The sequence below is a fragment of the Pseudophryne corroboree genome, chromosome 2, assembly GCF_028390025.1.
Source record: "Pseudophryne corroboree isolate aPseCor3 chromosome 2, aPseCor3.hap2, whole genome shotgun sequence".
Taxonomy (NCBI): Eukaryota; Metazoa; Chordata; class Amphibia; order Anura; family Myobatrachidae; genus Pseudophryne; species Pseudophryne corroboree.
Window position 1 is genome coordinate 811,948,628 of NC_086445.1, and position 18,554 is coordinate 811,967,181.

Consider the following 18,554-nt stretch of genomic DNA (forward strand, 5'->3'; position numbering starts at 1 on the left):
GTGTCAATAAAAAATTAACATCTGGCGATTTCCTAACTGATGTAAATGTAACTACAGTATATTTTTCCCTAATCAGGCCTCTACTATGTGGAGGCAGCTCCAGAGACTGTTAAATGTACATGACATACATTCAAACCCATTTGCTGTGTATTTACATATGTATTCATATAATTTGTTAATATATTTTCTGATTACTGCATCATTTATGATTTCCTACCTTAAAATAATATGCATTAGGATGGTTTAATTCTGGATTCCTTCCTTTGCGACTGCAGTGTTTGGCTACTTCAGCATTATATACAACGTACTCTGCAATCTAGCAATCAGAAACAATATAACATAGTTATTTCTGTTGTACAGCAGCATTTTAATTGTGCAGCTCAGGGATAATGAAATTACATATTCAGCAAAGTTAATTAGCCAATTACCATATTGCCATAAGCATAGCTTCATATAATGACAAATATGTAGGATTTTAATGGTTTGAGTAACCAGCAGCAGCGGAAAGCTACTGGTAATATTATTTAATTTCCATAGATATTAAAATAACATTTAATGGAGTTGAGATTTTCTTCTTATACCAGTCGAGGCTTCAAAATTGATGGAGATTAATTAGACAAGAAAAAAACTAGTCTGCCTGAATGAATACACACGCATATATTTACACACACACACACACACACACACACATACACACACACACACACACACACACACACACACACACACACACACACACACACTACTCAACCTGTATACATACTATATGCATATATATATATATATATATATATATATATTTATATACTATATTATATATATATTTATATACTATAATATATATATATATATATATATATATATATACACTGTGCATTTATACAAGCAGTGCCTACCCGTCATTGCTGAGTGATTAATAGTTTTATTCAATTATAAATTTTCTCTAACGTCCTAGAGGATGCTGGGACTCCGTAAGGACCATGGGGATAGACGGGCTCCGCAGGAGACATGGGCACTTTAAGAAAGACTTTGGATCTGGGTGTGCACTGGCTCCTCCCTCTATGCCCCTCCTCCAGACTTCAGTTTACTACTGTGCCCAGAGGAGACTGGGTGCTTTTCAGGGAGCTCTCCTGAGCTTCCCGACAGAAAGTATATTTGTTAGGTTTTTTATTTTCAGGGAGCCTGCTGGCAACAGACTCCCTGCATCGAGGGACTGAGGGGAGAGAAGCAGACCTACTTCTGTGAGTTGAAAGGCACTGCTTCTTAGGCTACTGGACACCATTAGCTCCAGAGGGATTGGTACGCAGGATCTCACCCTCGCCGTCCGTCCCAGAGCCGCGCCACCGTCCCCCTCGCAGAGCCGGAAGATAGAAGCCGGGTGAGTATGAGAAGAAAAGAAGACTTCAGAGGCGGCAGAAGACTCCTGATCTTCACTAAGGTAACGCACAGCACTGCAGCTGTGCACCATTGCTCCCATACACCTCACATACGGAAGTCACTGTAAGGGTGCAGGGCGCAGGGGGGGCGCCCTGGGCTGCAGGTAAACCTCTTATTTGGCAAAAAAGGACATATATACAGCTGGACACTGTATATATGTAAGAGCCCCCGCCAATTTTACACTGTTTGAGCAGGACAGAAGCCCGCCGCCGAGGGGGCGGGGCTTCTCCCTCAGCACTCACCAGCGCCATTTTTTCTCCACAGCACCGCTGAGAGGAAGCTCCCCGGACTCTCCCCTGCTTATACCACGGTAGACAAGAGGGTTTCAAAAAAGAGGGGGGGCACATAATTCGGCGCAGATAATATACAACAGCGCTACTGGGAAAACATTAAATTACTGTGTTTCTTCCTGGGTCATATAGCGCTGGGGTGTGTGCTGGCATACTCTCTCTGTCTCTCCAAAGGGCCTTGTGGGGGAGCTGTCTTCAGAAAGAGCATTCCCTGAGTGTGTGGTGTGTCGGTACGTGTGTGTCGACATGTCTGAGGGAGAAGGCTATATTAGAGAGAAGCGGGAGCAAATGAATGTGGTGTCGCCGTCGACAGCGCCGACACCTGACTGGATGGATATGTGGAATGTTTTAAATGCTAGTGTAAACTCATTGCACAAAAGATTAGACAAAGCTGAAGCTATGGGACAGTCAGGGTGTCAACCCATGTCTGATCCTATGGCGCAGGGACCGTCGGGGTCTCAAAAGCACCCACTATCCCAAATAGTTGACACAGATACCGACACAGATTCTGACTCCAGTGTCGACTACGATGATGCAAAGTTACAGCCAAAATTGGCTAAATCTATTCGATATATGATTATGGCAATAAAAGATGTTTTGCACATCACAGAGGAACCCCCTGTCCCTGACAAGAGGGTGCATATGTATAAGGAAAAGAAACCTGAGGTAACCTTTCCCCCCTCACATGAGCTGAACGAGTTATGTGAAAAAGCTTGGGAATCTCTAGACAAAAAACTGCAGATTTCCAAAAGAATTCTTATGGCGTATCCTTTCCCACCAACGGACAGGGTACGATGGGAATCCTCCCCTAGGGTGGACAAAGCATTAACACGCTTATCCAAGAAGGAAGCGCTGCCATCCCAGGATACGGCTACCCTCAAGGATTCTGCTGACCGCAAGCAGGAGGTTACCCTGAAGTCCATTTACACACATTCAGGTACCTTACTCAGACCAGCAATCGGGTCGGCCTGGGTCTGTAGTGCGGTAGTGGCATGGACAGATACCTTATCAGAGGAGATTGATACCCTAGATAAGGATACTGTTTTATTGACCCTGGGGCATATAAAAGATGCTGTCCTATATATGAGAGATGCTCAAAGAAACATTAGTCTACTGGGCTCTAGAATAAACGCTATGTCGATTTCTGCTAGAAGAATCCTATGGACCCGGCAATGGACAGGTGATGCCGACTCAAAAAGGCATATGGAGTTTTTACCTTACAGGGGTGAGGAATTGTTTGGGGACGGTCTCTCGGACCTGGTCTCCACAGCTACAGCTGGTAAATCAAATTTTTTGCCTTATATTCCCTCACAGCCTAAGAGGGCACCGCATTATCAAATGCAGTCCTTTCGATCTCACAAAAACAAGAAAGTGCGAGGTGCGTCCTTTCTTGCCAGAGGTAGGGGCAGAGGAAAGAAGCTGCACAACTCAGCTAGTTCACAGGATCAGAAGTCCTCCCCGGCCTCTACAAAATCCACCGCATGACGCTGGGGCTCCACTGGAGGAGTCCGCTCTAGTGGGGGCAGGTCTTCGAGTTTTCAGCCACATCTGGATTCACTCACGGGTGGATCCCTGGGCAATAGAAATTGTTTCTCAGGGTTACAAGCTGGAATTCGAAGAGGTGCCTCCTCGCCGGTTTTTCAAATCGGCCCTACCATCTTCTCCCCAGGAAAGGGAGACAGTGTTAAATGCAGTTCACAAATTGTGTCTTCAACAGGTGGTGGTCAAAGTACCGCTGATCCAACAAGGAAGGGGATATTACTCGACCCTGTTTGTAGTCCCGAAACCGGGCGGTTTGGTCAGACCCAAATTAAATCTAAAATCCCTGAACCTATACTTGAAAAGGTTCATGTTCAAGATGGAATCGCTAAGAGCGGTCATTGCCAGCCTGGAAGGGGGGGATTTTATGGTATCTCTGGACATAAAGGATGCATACCTTCATGTTCCCATTTATCCACCTCATCAGGCGTACCTCAGATTTGCGGTACAGGATGGTCATTACCAATTTCAGATGTTGCCGTTTGGTCTTTCCACGGCCCCGAGAATTTTCACCAAGGTAATGGCGGAAATGATGGTGCTCCTGCGGAAGCAAGGTGTCACAATTATCCCGTACTTGGACGATCTCCTCATAAAGGCGAGATCAAGAGAGCAGTTGCTAAACAACGTATCACTTTCACTGAAAGTGTTACAGCAACACGGCTGGATTCTCAATATCCCGAAGTCGCAGTTGGTTCCTATGACTCGCCTGACTTTCTTGGGCATGATTCTGGACACGGACCAGAAAAGGGTTTATCTCCCAATAGAAAAGGCCCAGGAACTCATGACTCTGGTCAAGAACCTATTGAAACCAAGACAGGTCTCAGTGCATCACTGCACTCGAGTCCTTGGAAAGATGGTGGCATCATACGAAGCCATTCCCTTCGGCAGGTTCAATGCGAGGACTTTCCAATGGGACCTACTGGACAAGTGGTCCGGATCACATCTACAGATTCATCAGTTGATCACCCTATCCCCCAGGGCCAGGGTATCTCTCCTGTGGTGGCTGCAGAGTGCTCACCTTCTAGAGGGCCGCAGGTTCGGCATTCAGGACTGGATCCTGGTGACCACGGACGCTAGCCTCCGAGGTTGGGGAGCAGTCACACAGGGAAGAAATTTCCAAGGTCTTTGGCCAAGTCAAGATACTTGTCTTCACATCAACATCTTGGAACTAAGGGCCATATACAACGCCCTACGTCAAGCGGAGACCTTACTTCGCGACTAACCGGTTCTGATACAGTAAGACAACGTCACCGCAGTAGCTCATGTAAACCGCCAAGGCGGCACAAGGAGCAGAGTGGCAATGGCGGAAGCCACCAGAATTCTTCGCTGGGCGGAGAATCATGTAAGCGCACTGTCAGCAGTGTTCATTCCGGGAGTGGACAACTGGGAAGCAGACTTCCTCAGCAGACACGACCTGCATCCGGGAGAGTGGGGACTTCATCAGGAAGTCTTCGCACAGATTGCAAGTCGGTGGGGACTGACCCAAATAGACATGATGGCGTCCCGTCTCAACAAAAAGCTACAAAGGTATTGCGCCAGGTCAAGAGACCCTCAGGCGGTAGCTGTGGACGCCCTAGTGACACCGTGGGTGTTCCAGTCGGTCTATGTATTTCCTCCTCTTACTCTCATACCCAAGGTGTTGAGAATATTAAGAAAAAGAGGAGTGAGAACAATACTCATTGTTCCGGATTGGCCACGAAGGACCTGGTATCCGGATCTGCAGGAAATGCTCACAGAAGATCCGTGGCCTCTTCCTCTAAGACAGGACCTGTTGCAACAGGGTCCCTGTCTGTTCCGAGACTTACCGCGGCTGCGTTTGACGGCATGGCAGTTGAACGCCGGATCCTAGCGGAAAAAGGTATTCCGGATAAGGTCATTCCTACGCTAATAAAGGCTAGGAAGGACGTGACATCTAAACATTATCACCGAATATGGAGAAAATATGTTTCTTGGTGTGAGGCCAGGAATGCTCCTACGGAAGAATTCCATCTAGGCCGTTTTCTTCACTTCCTACAAACTGGAGTGAATTTGGGCGTAAAATTAGGCTCCATTAAAGTTCAGATTTCGGCTTTATCCATTTTCTTTCAAAAGGAATTGGCCTCTCTACCTGAAGTACAGACTTTTGTGAAGGGAGTACTGCATATTCAGCCTCCTTTTGTACCTCCGGTGGCGCCTTGGGACCTTAACGTGGTGTTAAGTTTCCTTAAGTCACATTGGTTTGAACCACTTTAAACAGTGGAGTTGAAATATCTCACTTGGAAGGTGATCATGTTGTTAGCCTTAGCTTCGGCTAGGCGAGTTTCGGAATTAGCGGCTTTATCACATAAAAGCCCCTTTCTGGTTTTCCATATGGATAGAGCGGAATTGCGGACCTGTCCTCAATTCCTACCTAAGGTGGTCTCATCCTTTCATATGAACCAACCTATTGTCGTGCCTGTGGCTACACGTGACTTGGAGGATTCCGAGTCCCTTGATGTGGTCAGGGCTTTAAAAATTTACGTGGCCATAACGGCTAGGATCAGAAAAACAGAAGCACTGTTTGTCCTGTATGCAGCCAACAAGGTTGGCGGCCCTGCTTCAAAGCAGACTATTGCTCGCTGGATCTGTAACACGATTCAGCAGGCGCATTCTACGGCATGATTGCCGTTACCAAAATCAGTTAAGGCCCATTCCACTAGGAAGGTGGGCTCGTCTTGGGCGGCTGCCCGAGGGGTTTCGGCACTACAGCTGTGCCGAGCTGCTACTTGGTCGGGGTCAAACACCTTTGCAAAGTTCTATAAGTTTGATACCCTGGCTGAGGAGGACCTCCTGTTTGCTCAATCGGTGCTGCAGAGTCATCCGCACTCTCCCGCCCGTTTGGGAGCTTTGGTATAATCCCCATGGTCCTTACGGAGTCCCAGCATCCTCTAGGACGTTAGAGAAAATAAGATTTTAAACCTACCGGTAAATCTTTTTCTCGTAGTCCGTAGAGGATGCTGGGCGCCCGTCCCAAGTGCGGACTACTTTTGCAAGACTTGTATATAGTTATTGCTTACATAAGGGTTATGTTATAGTTTCAACGGCTTTGGACCGATGATATGTTGTTTTTTCATACTGTTAACTAGATAGTATATCACAAGTTATACGGTGTGATTGGTGTGGCTGAATCTTGCCCTTAGATTAACAAAAATCCTTTCCTCGTACTGTCCGTCTCCTCTGGGCACAGTTTCTCTAACTGAGGTCTGGAGGAGGGGCATAGAGGGAGGAGCCAGTGCACACCCAGATCCAAAGTTTTTCTTAAAGTGCCCATGTCTCCTGCGGAGCCCGTCTATCCCCATGGTCCTTACGGAGTCCCAGCATCCTCTACGGACTACGAGAAAAAGATTTACCGGTAGGTTTAAAATCTTATTTTCTCTAAAAACAGATATTTTAAAAAAAGCGCTAAGATGTAATATATAACTTGTTAAAGATCGCACATGGGCATGAGTGCTTTAGACGTAGACTTGCGTTTGTCTGCATTGCACACGTTTAGTCTTTATCGGGTGTGTGGTGGTAGTGATGCAGCAACAACATATGCATGCATAGGTGGATTCAGGAGCGGAGACACAAAGGCACGTACCCCCTGTCATGTTAGCCGCCCTAGGCGACCGCTCACTCCCGCGTCATGCCGCCACCTCCTTACAAAGCCAGAAGATCAGTGGCGAGTGAGTCACCGGCCCCCGGCCCCCCTGGCAAGCGGGGAGCTGGTGTGAAGATGGCGGCAACAGGGTATGGAGCTCAGTACCAACTGCACTCCGGGGCTCAGCAGTACATAGTGTGGCGCTGTGAGGGGCGCCCTGAGCCAGCGCCTAAACTCTACACTGATCTCCAAGCCTGTCAGGGTCTACACTGATCTCCAAGCCTGTCAAGGTCCCAGGATCGCTGCCAGCACAATTCCTCAGGCCAGTATAATCTTCTGAAGAGCGGGAAGACAGTGCCATTAAGGGGGCGGAGCTTCTCCTCAGAGCGGACCCAGCAGCGTTCAGCACCATTTTCCTGCCTGCAAAAGCGCTGTCAGTGAAAGCAAGTCCCTCCATGTCAACTCCAGCTATCTCTAACGGTACCAGGGGGTTGTAGAAGGGGGGGGAGGCTGTGTAACCTATTAAGGTACACAGTCAGCGCTGGTAGGGGTCTCCCGATACCTTGAAAGCGCTGTGTGTGGGTTGGCTCCAATCTCTGTGTCTCTCTTGCCATTCTTGGGGGTGAAACTCTCTCTAATCTCCCCTGTGTGTGTGTGGAGTGTTTGGGGTCTCATTTTAGCTATGTCTAGGGACTTTGTGTCATATGCTGCAGAGGATTTGTCCTCTCAGGATGATCTCATTCCAGGTAATCAGGATTGCACTGTTTTAGCGCAGATACCAGCAAGGGAGCCTGAATGGTTTTCCTCTTTTAAATCTATGATGGCTGAGATTTCTACTAGGGTTGCACAGAATGAATCTGCAACTCAGGTTTTACAGAACTCTATGGCAGTTTGGCCCGGTTCTGTTACCTCAGGGCCTCCCTCTGTAGGTTCCCATAAACGTGCTCTTGCCCAGATTATGCAAAATGACATCGATACCGATTCTGATACGGCAGACGGTGATAGGGATGTGCTCAGGCGGACCGCATCGCTTGCTACAGGGGTGCAGTTGATGATAGAGGCTATCAGGGATGTGTTGAATATTACTGATACAACACCTGAGCAGGTTGAGGAGGCTTACTTCACAGACAGTAACAAAGCCTTGCTAACCTTCCCTGCGTCCAAAGAATTGAATGCTATCTTTGAAAAAGTGTGGGAAAACCCGGACAAAAAATTCCAGATCCCTAAGAGGGTTTTGGTTGCTTTCCCCTTTCCTGAGGAGGATAGGAAAAATGGGAAAACCCACCCATAGTGGACGCATTTATATCCAGACTCTCAAAAAAGGTGGTTTTGCCGGTTCCAGGATCTACCGCCTTAAAGGAGCCGGCTGATCTCAAAGTTGATGCTACACTCAAATCCATATACACAGCTTCAGGGGCGATACTACGTCCTACTATTGCCTGTGCATGGATTTCCAAAGCTATAGCAAAGTGGTCAGGCACTTTACTAGAGGACTTGGATACAATGGATAAAAGTGACGTTGATTTGTTTTTACGTAACATTCAGGATTCTGCAGGATTTGTGGTGAAATCCATGAAGGACCTGGGTTCAATAGCTGCAGGAATTTCTTCCATGTCTGTCTCAACTCGCAGAGGACTGTGACTGCACCAGTGGTCTGCTGACACGGAATCCAGGAAAGGTTTGGGGACCCTACCCTACACAGGTCAGGCTCTCTTTGGGGAAGCGTTGAATGCGTGGATTTCCACGGCTACAGCGGGTAAGTCACCTTTTCTTCCCTCAGCTGCACCTGCTGCGAAGATCTTTTTTCTTCAGCGGCTTCACAGTCCTTTCGGGTTACTAAAGCAAGAAAGGCCAAACCGTCCAACACCTTATTTAGAGGAGGTCAACCAAAATCCAAGAAACCTGCTGCTGCGGGTTCCCAGGAACATAAACCTGCTTCAGGTACCCCAAAGTCCTCAGCATGACGGTGGACTGCGCGGCCTGAAGGTAGGGCCGGTGGGGGCGAGACTCAGACATTTCCATCACGTCTGGGTGTCGTCCGGCCTGGATCCCTGGGTACAAAATATTGTGTTCCAGGGGTACCGGCTGGAATTTCAAGATCTCCCTCCGCACCGGTACTTCAAATCAGGCTTGCCGGCTTTGCCAGCAGACAGGGGTATCCTACAGGGAGCCATTCAGACGTTGGTGGAGGCACAGGTTTTTGTACTAGTTCATCCACAGATACAAAACAAGGGTTACTATTTGAACCTTTTCTTGGTACCGAAACTGGATGGTTCAGTCAGGCCCATTCTGAACTTAAAATCACTAAACCCCTTTCTGAGGGAGTTCAAGTTCAAAATGGAGTCTCTACGGACGGTGACATCAGGTCTGGAGGAGGGGGAATTCCTGGTATCCCTGGATATCAAGGATGCGTACCTACACATTCCGATTTGGCTGCCGCATCAAGCTTATCTCCGATTCGTACTGTTGGACTGTCACTATCAGTTCCAGGCCCTTCCATTCGGCCTATCCACAACACTGAGGGTATTCACCAAGGTGATGGCGGAAATGATGGTTCTCCGCAGACAGGGGGTGAACATAATTCCATATCTGGACGATCTGCTGATAAAGGCATCGTCCAGGGAGAAGCTGTTACAGTCCATTCTTCTCATGACTCACCTGCTGAGGGAACACGGTTGGATCCTGAATCTTCCAAAATCACATTTGGAACCAACCAGGAGCCTGTCCTTTCTGTAAATGATCTTCAACACGGGTGTTTCTTCCAGAGGAAAAAGCGCTGATGATACAAACGATGGTCCGGGATGTCCTGAAGCCAGGTGGGTGTCGGTTCATCAGTGCATTTGCCTTCTGGGGAAGATGGTGGCCTCTTACGAGGCTCTGCAGTACGGGAGGTTTCATGCTCGGTCCTTCCAACTGCATCTCCTGGACAAGTGGTCGGGATTTCATCTACATATGCATCAGAGAATACGTCTGTCGCCAAAGGCCAGGATTTCACTCCTCTGGTAGTTGCAACTGCCTCACATGCTGGAGGGCCGCAGGTTCGGGATTCAGGACTGGATCCTTCTAACCATGGATGTATTTCTCTGGGGCTGGGGCGCAGTCACCCAAGGAAGGTGGTCAAGTCTGGAAGCCAACCTGCTGATAAACATTCTGTAAATAAGAGCCGGCTACAACGGTCTTCTCCAAGCGGCCCATCTTCTGAGAAATTGGGCCATTCAAGTGCAGTCGGACAATGTAACGACAGTGGCTTACATAAACCGACAGGGCGGAACGAAGAGCAGAGCTGCAATGTCAGAGGTAACAAGAATCATCCTCTGGGCAGAAAAACATGCGTTGGCGGTGTCAGCAATCTTCATTCCGGGAGTAGACAACTGGGAAGCGGACTTCCTCTGCAGACACGATCTCCATCCAGGAGAGTGGGGTCTCCATCCGGAGGTGTTCAAGGAAGTAACAGATCTTTGGGGTGTACCTCAAATAGACATGATGGCCTCTCGTCTCAACAAGAAGCTTCGGCGATATTGTTCCAGGTCGAGGGACCCGCAAGCAGTGGCGGTGGACACCCTAGTGACTCTGTGGGTTTTCCAGTCGGTGTATGTGTTTCCACCACTCCCACTCATTCCAAGAGTGCTAAAGCTCATAAGGAGAACAAGGGTTCAAGCCCTCCTCATTGCTCCAGACTGGCCAAGAAGATCTTGGTATGTGGATCTTCTGGATCTACTGCTAGAAGAGCCGAGGCCTCTTCCTCTTTGGGAGGTTCTGCTGCAGCAGGGGCCATTCGCTTATCAAGACTTACCTCAGCTGTATTGGACGGCATGGCGGTTGAACGCCAAATACTAGCTCGGAAAGGCATTACGAACACGGTTATTCCTACCCTGATACAGGCTAGGAAAGGAGTAACATCTAAACATTACTATCGTATTTGGAAAAAATATGTATCTTGGTGTGAGTCCAAGAAGTTTCCTACGGTGGAGTTTCAACTGGGACGTTTTCTCCTCTTCCTGCAAGCAGGTGTGGATATGGGCCTGAGGTTGCGATCCATAAAGGTCCAAATTTCGGCCCTATCCATTTTCTTCCAGAAACAGTTGGCTGCCCTCCCTGAGGTTCAGACTTTTTTGAAGGGAGTTCTGCACATCCAACCTCCCTTTGTACTGCCTACGGCACCCTGGGATCTTAACGTAGTGTTGCAGTTCCTCCAGTTGGACTGGTTTGAACCTCTACAGGAGGTTGAGGTCAAGTTTCTCACGTGGAAGGCTGTCACTTCCGAAGGTTGTGTCAGCATTTCATATCAACCAACCTATTGTGGTGCCAGTTGCGACTGACTTCTCAATATTATCAAAGTCCTTAGATGTTTTTAGGGCTCTAAAAATCTATGTGAGGAGGACTGCTCGTCACAGAAAATCGGACTTTCTGTTTGTCCTGTATGATCCCAAGAAAATTGGGTGTACTGCTTCTAAGCAGACGATCTCTCGCTGGATTAGGTTCACTATACAGCATGCGTATTCTACGGCAGGCTTGCCATGTCCTACGTCTATTAAGGCCAACTCTACTCGTAAGGTGAGTTCTTCCTGGGCAGCTGCCCGGGGTGTCTTGGCTTTGCAACTCTGCCGAGCAGCTACTTGGTCGGGGTCGAACATGTTCGCAAAGTTCTACAAGTTCGATACTTTGGCCTCTGAGGACCTAAAGTTTGGTCAATTGGTTCTGCAGGAGCCTCCGCGCGCTCCCTCCCATTCTGGGAGCTTTGGTACATCCCCATGGTACTAATGTGGACCCCAGCATCCTCTAGGACATAAAATAGGATTTTAATTACCTACAGATAAATCCTTTTCTCGTAGTCCGTAGAGGATGCTGGGCGCCAGCCCAGCGCTTCGTTTTCCTGCAGTGGTTATCTGGTTCAGTACAAAGGGAGCGCTAAATATTCATAATTATCTAATTTATTTAGACAATAAAAAATAGAATGACAATGCACAATTTAATAATAATAAGATATATCAATTAAAAAATTAAAAGCATATCAAATGGACATCTCTCGTGGAAATAAACAACTCAGTTGCTGGTGTTAAAGGGTCCAGATTAGGCTATTTCGCCAATAATTACTGAGCAAGTCCAGAATCCTAGTGTATCGTTAATGTCACCAGCAAGTAGCTTTTAACTGTTAAAAGATGTACTGTAGCAGTCCAATGCCACTTAAATTTATATAAAATAATTCATTTCTTGTATACACATTAAGAATATTTCCCAATTTCCCTTTGGCTTGTAAGCTTGCAAGCAGGGCCTTCTTACCTCTATGACTGTTTTTACCCAGTTTTGTTATTACCCGATATTGGGGGTCATTCCGAGTTGATCGCTCGTTATTTTTTTCTTGCAACGGAGCGATTAGTCGCTAATGCGCATGCGCAATGTCCGCAGTGCGACTGCGCCAAGTAAATTTGCTATGCAGTTAGGTATTTTACTCACGGCATTACAAGGTTTTTTCTTCGTTCTGCTGATCGGAGTGTGATTGACAGGAAGTGGGTGTTTCTGGGCGGAAACTGGCCGTTTTATTGGTGTGTGTGAAAAAACGCTGCCGTTTCTGGGAAAAACGCGGGAGTGGCTGGAGAAACGGAGGAGTGTCTGGGCGAACGCTGGGTGTGTTTGTGACGTCAAACCAGGAACGACAAGCACTGAACTGATCGCAGATGCCGAGTAAGTCTGAAGCTACTCAGAAACTGCTAAGAAGTGTCTATTCGCAATTCTGCTAATCTTTCGTTCGCAATTTTGATAAGCTAAGATTCACTCCCAGTAGGCGGCGGCTTAGCGTGTGCAAAGCTGCTAAAAGCAGCTTGCGAGCGAACAACTCGGAATGACCCCCATTGTTTTATCACTGTTGTTTCAATTGTAAAGTGCAACGGAATATGCTGGGCTACATAAGAAACTGTTAATTAATAAATAAAGAAATAAGAAATAAGAACAATCAAATGCATATTGATTTTTGTGGCTAGTGAAGTATTAATAACAGCAAACAAGTCATCATTAAACTGTAATGCAGATGCTGTAATTGACTTCCGAAATGTATGTACCAAACAATACTCATACATTGGGGGTAATTCCAAGTTGATCGCAGCAGGATTTTTGTTAGCAGTTGGGCAAAACCATGTGCACTGCAGGGGGGGGCAGATATAACATGTGCAGAAAGAGTTAGATTTGGGTGGGTTATTTTGTTTCTGTGCAGGGTAAATACTGGCTGCTTTATTGTTACACTGCAAATTAGATTGCAGATTGAACACACCACACCCAAATCTAACTCTCTCTGCACATGTTATATCTGCCTCCCCTGCAGTGCACATGGGGGGTCATTCCGAGTTGTTCGCTCGCAAGCTGCTTTTAGCAGCTTTGCACACGCTAAGCCGCCGCCTACTGGGAGTGAATCTTAGCTTATCAAAATTGCAAACGAAAGATTCGCAATATTGCGATAAGACATCTCTGTGCAGTTTCTGAGTAACTCGAGACTTACTCAGCATCTGCGATCAGTTCAGTGCTTGTCGTTTCTGGTTTGACGTCACAAACACACCCAGCGTTCGCCCAGACACTCCTCCGTTTCTCCAGCCACTCCCGCGTTTTCCCCAGAAACGGTAGCGTTTTTTCACACACACCCATAAAACGGCCAGTTTCCGCCCAGAAACACCCACTTCCTGTCAATCACATTACGATCACCAGAACGAAGAAAAAACCATGAGTAAAATTCCTAACTGCATAGCAAATTTACTTGGCGCAGTCGCAGTGCGGACATTGCGCATGCGCACCAAGCGGAAAATCGCTGCGATGCGAAGAAATTTACCGAGCGAACAACTCGGAATGACCCCCATGGTTTTGCCCAACTGCTAACAAAAATCCTGCTGCGATCAACTCAGAATTACCCCCATTGTGTTAAAGGTGTGGTGAATTCAGGTAATGTAAACAGCATACCTCTTAACATTTGTCGAGGTAGGATGTGGTGAAAAAAAAGGTGGTTAGTAAAAAGCACAAAGTATATTCACTCTGTATCAATGTGAAGCTGCCGAACACCCTCAGCGGTCCAATCTCAGTGTAGATTATCCAAGGAAGGCGGGGTGTTCGCGCTCACCTGGTGTGTGTATGAAAAGAGAGTATGAACTTGAAAAATATAGAGAGAAAGAGAAAGGCAAGAGGGAATAAAAGGAAAAATAAAAAGGAAAAAATAAAAGAGGGGGTGATCCGACCTAGGCAGAGAGGTTGGAGATCTATAGTGCTAGATGTTCAAAGAGAGCACTCAGTGCAATGTGTTGCTGAATGAATAGGTCAGAGGTTCCCAAACACGGTCCTCAAGTTACCCCAACAGTCCAGGATTTAGGCACAGTATATCCATGGCTCAGCACAGATGGTTAAATCAAATTGACTGAGGTGCCAATTAAGTCACCTGTGGCAATGCATGGATACATTTCAGTGGCGTGCGGTGAGGTCAGTGGCTGGTGAGGCACTACAGCCATAATGTTCGCCAAATCCTGCCGATGACCCCTACCGCCGCTGAGCCAATGCCTGCTACTGCCCCCCCCCCAACACCACCCTGAACACCAATACCCTCGACCCCCGTACCCACACATACCTCGCCTGCGTGTTCCAATACCTGTAATACCTAAGTACCAAATAATAATAATACAGCACAGACTGAGTAGGGGTAAGACAAATAAGGGGCAAATTCACGAGCCATCAGACATTCACTTATGCTTTGGGGAAGATTCAATTAGCCATGGGTGTAGCGCAGCTGCAGCTTCCTGTTTAAGGCCCGAGGCTATTCAATTACTTGCCAATTTCAACACGCTGTAAGCCCACAGCAAACGCATGTATTGTTGTTAAGTCATAGCTCCTGGGTTAAGTGCCAAGAGCTATGGAATTACTCTGCGTCTGGGGCTTACTGCATGGGGTAGATCCTGTAATTGAATATAGCTCATGGCAGTTCCATGGCTAATAGAATCTGCCCCTCTGCTTAACATATTCCTAGGGCTGTATGACGGAATATTAACCAGCAGCCTTCTCTGCCTACTGGATACAGAGAGAGAGGGGAGGAAGTGGGGAAAGATGGGAGAGATGGGTGGGAGAGGAGTATGCAGGGAGAAAGAGGGAGTGTAGGGGGGGGTGGGTGCCAGTGGGAAGAGAGAGAGAGAGAGAGAGAGAGAGAGAGAGGGGGGGTAAGAGAGACAGAGAGGGAGGAGAAGAGAGGGGAGGGAGAAAAGAGATGGGGAGAGAGGGGCTGAAGAATTGAGAGAGGGTGATAGAGGGAGGAGAAGAGAGAGGAGAGACCAGGTTTGAAATGGCAATTAAACAAAATAAAAATACACGTACCGCAGTGCATACTTGCTGTACGGAAGTCTATGTCTGCGGAGCTGCTGTACATGCTGAGGCTGTCTCTGGCATGGGGAGGCTGTCTGCACTGCTGTGGATGGTGGTGCTTGCTGTTGAGCCGCAGCCCGTGCTGTGTGCTTGCTCCCGCCCGGGTCACCTCTTCCTGCTCCTCTTCGGTGGATGCATGTGCCGCTGCGGTTATAAAGTGCACTGTCCTCCCTACTGCCTTGAAGCGGAGACGGACAGTGAGGATGACGCGGAGCGCTGCGGCCGCGCACAGCCAGCAGATGCGATCTACTGTCACTCAAACTGAAGCTGGGCCTGTGTGGAGACCGGGATCTGGACGCGCCAGTGGCAGCAACATCAAGCACAAGGAGGAGGCGCCGGGTCCCAGTGAGTACTTCTGTGCACATCGCTTAGATGTTCCCCCGTACAGCGCTAGCAGTGACAGCCAATCATAGTGCCCATACTGTTCTGCGGCACTTACACAGGTGCAGCTTGTATTACTTTACTTTGCTTGGACCCACCCCCTGCCCGCCCCCTGCTTCCGCCCGCTTACAACGCACAGCGGGAGGCACCGTTCTCGGTGCCGCACAAAAGCAATTTTCCATGTGAAAACATTAAAATGATATAAAAGAGATCCTTATGACACACAATATGTGTCATAACTATCTTCTTTGTATTCTTTTAATCAGGAATGACAGGGGAGGCACTGCCTCCCCTGCCTCCCCTGACTGCACGTCCCTGATACATTTACAATCTGGACCATTGCGGTGCCTTGAGGATCGCGTTTTGGAACCTCTGGAATAGGTGTTTTATTAATCTGACTGTACACCAGTATGGGAAGTCACAGTGCTCCCTGATGTTCCAAGATGGCAGTATAAGTCCAAATAAAGAGTAAAAAGTCAATCAATCAATCAATCAATCAATCAATCAGTGTTAATGAGTATTAACAAGGAGGTGCAGGTAGTGTCACTCATGTGCAGGGGCACCTCTAAAAAAGGGTGTCAGGGAGTCTTTTAGGGAACCCTTTTCTTGCATAGGCCCCTAATCCCGGAGCGATGGCGATTGCACTTCACCTATTTGTTGATAAAAACGGGGCTGCAGTGCAGTGCTGTGGAATTGTATGTCGGCGTACCACTCTTTTCCCACTTACCCGTGTCACTGGTCGGAAGGAAGGAGAGGTCCCTTGCTGGTTTGTATTTTCGGCGGTATAGCTGCAGCTGTCACTGGGCCGCGGTCAGTATCTCTGCTCCTGTCCCCTATGCGGTGCGGCTGTGACCGGAGCTTTCTTCCGGGTGGTACCACGTGAATGTACGTCACGTCTGGCTGTGCTGCCTCTCTCCTCCCCGGCCGAGGAGGACTCTCTCCGCTATCCGCTGTGTGTTAAAACAAACGTGCTGGTGAGTGTGCGCTGCAGGCACACATTCACACTGGTGGTTAATGCTGCCCTCCAAAGCGTTTTGGCCTATGTAGGCCTTTCTCAAGGATAGCTTTAGTGCTGCTTAATAGTCTTTTATAGCAAACAGTGGTCCTACTCCAATCGTCGTCCAATGGGAGTGTCATATCTTCATGATTGACAGTATCAGTGTCCATAGGCTTGTCAGTGGGCGTCTGAGCAAAAGCTCCAAAGTGTTTCTTAATGCAAGGAATCTAGGGTGATATATGTCAGTATTGAGTTATGGTTATTTATTATGTGTATCCACTATTTCAGTAGTAAGTGTGGAGTAATGGTATATGTATAATGTCCTATATGTAATAAATGTCAGATCTGAAATGAAATGATGTTGTGCATGTATTACGAATATTTAAACCATAAAGGTATGCTACTTGTGTATGAATAAGATAAGGTGGGAGAAGCGAATATGGAAAAGGAGAAAGGGTAGAGGAGAAAGAAAGAAAGAAAGAAAGAAAGAAAGAAAGAAAGAAAGAAAGAAAGAAAGAAAGAAAGAAAGAAAGAAAGAAAGAAAGGAAGGAAAGAAGGAAAGAAAGAAAGAAAGGAAGAAAGAAAGAATAGAATGCTGTAATAAATTGGAAAAGATCGCAAAGAAAGGAAGAAAAAAGGGGAAAAAAGGAAGGCAGAATAAGGGGGGTTAATGTTTGAAGGGGTAATATTTGGTATATATGGGCAAAGTGTGTTATGTATGTTCAATACCCCGAGTGCTAGTGAGTAAGTAGCAATGTAGTATTGATAAAGGTAACCCCAGGAAAGGGCACCCCTCGCTTAACCAAGTTCAAGCACACATTCAGTCAGTCAGCATCAGGTTCATACACGGCTGCAGCCAGTGACCAGTCAACAAAGTAACCTTTGTAATAACTAGCCACGTGTGTTTAGTGAGGAATAACAAAGTAGAGCTGCTTTATTTCCTGAAAGCATTACATTATAAAGAGATACACATTTGCATACAGTGTCGTAGTTTCCTTACACAAAGCATAATCCTATTGGTTAATTATCTCTTTAATTCTATTGGTTAACATACATTTCTTATCCTATTGGTTAATAAACTCCTATCTTCTTAGTAAAGTCTATGTGGTTTTATGTGGGGCAACTGGGGACTTTTGCTAAGCTCGTAACCTACATATGTCTGGTTATGTTTCCATACCTGCTATACCGCAAACTGACAAATACCTTTTGAAGCCTTCAAGTCTAGCTGCTGACATTATATTTCTGCACGGAAAGTATATCTTAGATAAAGGTCATAACTTCACAATATGGGTTCAAACAAAGTGCAGTGTCTGTACTTTTTCCTGTGTCAGCTCTAAGCTGAAAACAATTTGAAACAGCTTGTCAGATGTCAAACAAAATGGAGTCTTATGAACAAATATGGCTTCCATCTTTATCAACTTCCCCTCTTTGTTTCTAATTTTTACTTTTACGCTACCCTTCCTTTACCTAGTCATTGATTCTATAGGGGCACCTACTTTCACGACTGGTGTACCATAAGGGCACTCCAGACGTGGGCTAGTCCATTCAACACCCCTATGCTCGGGCAGAACCAATGTTCCCTATCCTATTATTCCTAACCACAAGAGAAAGTTCACAAAGGAGAAGCGTTTTCTCAAGATGAAATCATTATAATGTTCATAGTCCTTGAAAATGTTTATAACTTCATATTGTGATAGCAATGTTCCTTTAGATCATGTCATCATAGCAATAGGGACAGCTGGAAGCTTCTGTGTATCTGGTGTGGCAGGTATCACAGTAGAATGCAGTGGAGTTGTATATGGTGGTGTCTCCCAGAAGTTCCAGATAAATTGGTTGTGATTTTCCAGCTTCAGAAACACCTCGGACAGAAAAAGATCTTTGTGTAAGTATCTTTTGTATTATCCACACAATAATCTTTACAACAATATAT

General features: G+C 46.8%; 1 long non-coding RNA gene across 5 annotated transcripts in view; it reads right to left on the reverse strand.

Moving 5' to 3' along the window:
• LOC135049792 (uncharacterized) overlaps positions 1-16,713 on the reverse strand; it is a 113,860-nt gene extending 97,147 nt beyond the window's left edge. For 2 of the 5 annotated variants that reach the window (XR_010241474.1, XR_010241473.1), the window contains exons 1-2: positions 16,355-16,711; positions 218-316 (exon numbers count right to left, since the gene is read on the reverse strand). This is a non-coding gene — a long non-coding RNA (uncharacterized LOC135049792). Of the gene's footprint in view, positions 1-217; positions 317-15,198; positions 15,696-16,354 lie in introns of those variants that run through there. The other 3 variants (XR_010241475.1, XR_010241476.1, XR_010241477.1) reach the window with 3 other exon arrangements.
• Positions 16,714-18,554: the final 1,841 nt, after the last annotated feature.